Source organism: Elephantulus edwardii, unplaced genomic scaffold (assembly GCF_000299155.1).
Source record: "Elephantulus edwardii isolate Elephantulus edwardi_28Jun2011 unplaced genomic scaffold, EleEdw1.0 scaffold00059, whole genome shotgun sequence".
NCBI classification, from domain to species: Eukaryota; Metazoa; Chordata; class Mammalia; order Macroscelidea; family Macroscelididae; genus Elephantulus; species Elephantulus edwardii.
This window is the reverse complement of record NW_006399809.1, coordinates 17,150,524-17,152,618: the sequence shown is the minus strand read 5'-3', so window position 1 is coordinate 17,152,618 and position 2,095 is coordinate 17,150,524. Positions and strand designations below refer to the sequence as shown.

Below are 2,095 nucleotides of genomic sequence, written 5' to 3'. Positions count from 1 at the left end.
TCTCATTCCAGTAACTGTGGCAAAGTTTAACTGGGCAGCAAATAACAAATGTTGGAAACAATGTGGTAAGAAATCTTAGGCATTGTTTGTGGGATTGCAAGAAGGTACAACCATTCTGGAAGGCAGTTTGGTGCTTCCTCAAAAAGCAGACCGTAAGAATTCCATATAACCCAGTCACTACTTGAGTTTTTTTTTGTTCGTTGGGGTTTTTTGTTTGTTTGTTTTATTTTGTTTTTCTGAATGCAGAGAACTTTATTGATGGTACATGACAAGAGGGGCTCTCCAAACCCCTTCCCTTTCTTAGGGGGACTGGATGGAAACTGTGTCAAGAATGTGAGATTCTCAGTGTGTGAGAGGATCGAGTTGGGGCAAGGATTCCCCAGCAGCTGAGGGTCTCTCTCTCTTCTAGTGCTTTTGCTGGGGCTGGTGGCCCAAGGGGCTCTTATTTTTTGGAGGCCATGTGAACCATCAGGTTGACCACTCAGTTGCTGTAGCCAAGTTCATTGTCATACCAGGAAATAAATTTGACAAAATGGTCATTCAGGGCAATGCCAGCCCCAGCATCAAAGGTGGAAGAGTCGGTGTCATTGTTAACGTCATAGGAGATAATGTGGTCTTCAGTGTATCCCAGGATGGCATTGAGGGGCCCTTCTGATGCCTGCTTTACTACTTTCTTGATGTCATCATATTTGACAGCTTTCTCCGGATAGCAGGACAGGTCCACAACTAACACATAGGAGGTGGGAACATGGAGAGCCATGCTGGTAAATTTCCCATTCAGTTCAGGGATGACCTTGCTGATGGCCTTGGTAGTGCCAGTAGATGCAGGGATGATGTTCTGGGCAGATCCACAGCCATCACGCCACAGATTTCCAGAGGTGCCATTCACAGTCTTCTGGGTGCCAGTGATGGCATGGACTGTTGCCATGGATGATCTTGGCCAGGGGAGCCAAGGAATTGGTGGTGCAGGAGGCATTGCTGACAATCTTGAGAGACTTGTCACGCTTTTCATGGTTCACACCCATCACAAACATGGGGGCATCGGCAGAAGGAGTAGAGATGATTACCCCTTTGACAACACTCTTCAAGTGAGCCCCAGCCTTCTCCAAGGTTGTCGAGACACCAGTGGACTCCATAACACACTCAACACTATTTATCACCCCACTTGACGTTGGTGGGATCTCGCTCCTGGAAGATAGTGATGACTATCATTGATGACTAGCTTCCCATTCTCAGCCTTGACAGTGCTATTGAACTTGCAATGGGTGGAATCATACTGGAACATATAGACCATGTAGTTGATGTCAATTAAGGGGGTCACTGATGGAAACAACATCCACTTTGTTAGAGTTAAAAGCAGCCGTGGTGACCAGGCACCCAATGCAGCCAAATCCGTTTACTCCGACATTCACCATCGTGTCTCAGGGATGAGGCTGAGGCTGCACAAGAAGAGAGGGCATTCTGTGGATTGATAAGGAGTAGAGAGCCTTGAGTTCATTTTTTAAGGGCAGTTTTGGCTTTATAAATTTTGTAAGAAGAACAGAGTTTCTGTGTAAGTCCTAAACTATTTAACAGTGCCTCTACTGTTATTAATATCTTGAATTATGTGGTACAATTGTTATACAGTTGATGAAAAAATATTCATCTTTTAACTAACCCCCTTAGTTATACAAAAGGGAGTTCTGATGGCTCAGAGGTAAGGAGTTGTGCTGCCAACCGAAAGAAACATATGGTTCAAATCCACCAATCCACCAGCTGCTCCAAGTAGGAAAATGAGCAATCTCCTCTGGTGTAATTTACTACCTCTGAAAACCTGCTGGAGGGTCAGCTAGAGTTGGTTCCAACTAGAAAGTACATCACAGTAACAACAGTCACAACAGTTCACTGCTTGTGGTTTATAGCTCCATGGGGTTTGACCAAAATTTAATGCCATGTGTTAACCATTATGATATTGTACAAGAGTTTTGTTGCCCCAAACATCTCACTGGCCTATATTCTACCTAGTCATCTGTCCCTGAACCCTTGATGTTTTAAAAACACTTCTTATTTTTCCAGACTGTTATGTAGTAGGGATTGTATATAACATTTTCAGAAT

At 44.1% G+C, this 2,095-nt stretch overlaps 1 pseudogene; it reads right to left on the bottom strand.

Annotated features, from left to right (window-relative positions):
- Window positions 1–442: 442 nt before the first annotated feature.
- LOC102858882 lies at window positions 443–1,415 on the bottom strand (annotated as a pseudogene).
- Between the last annotated feature and the right edge of the window lie 680 nt (window positions 1,416–2,095).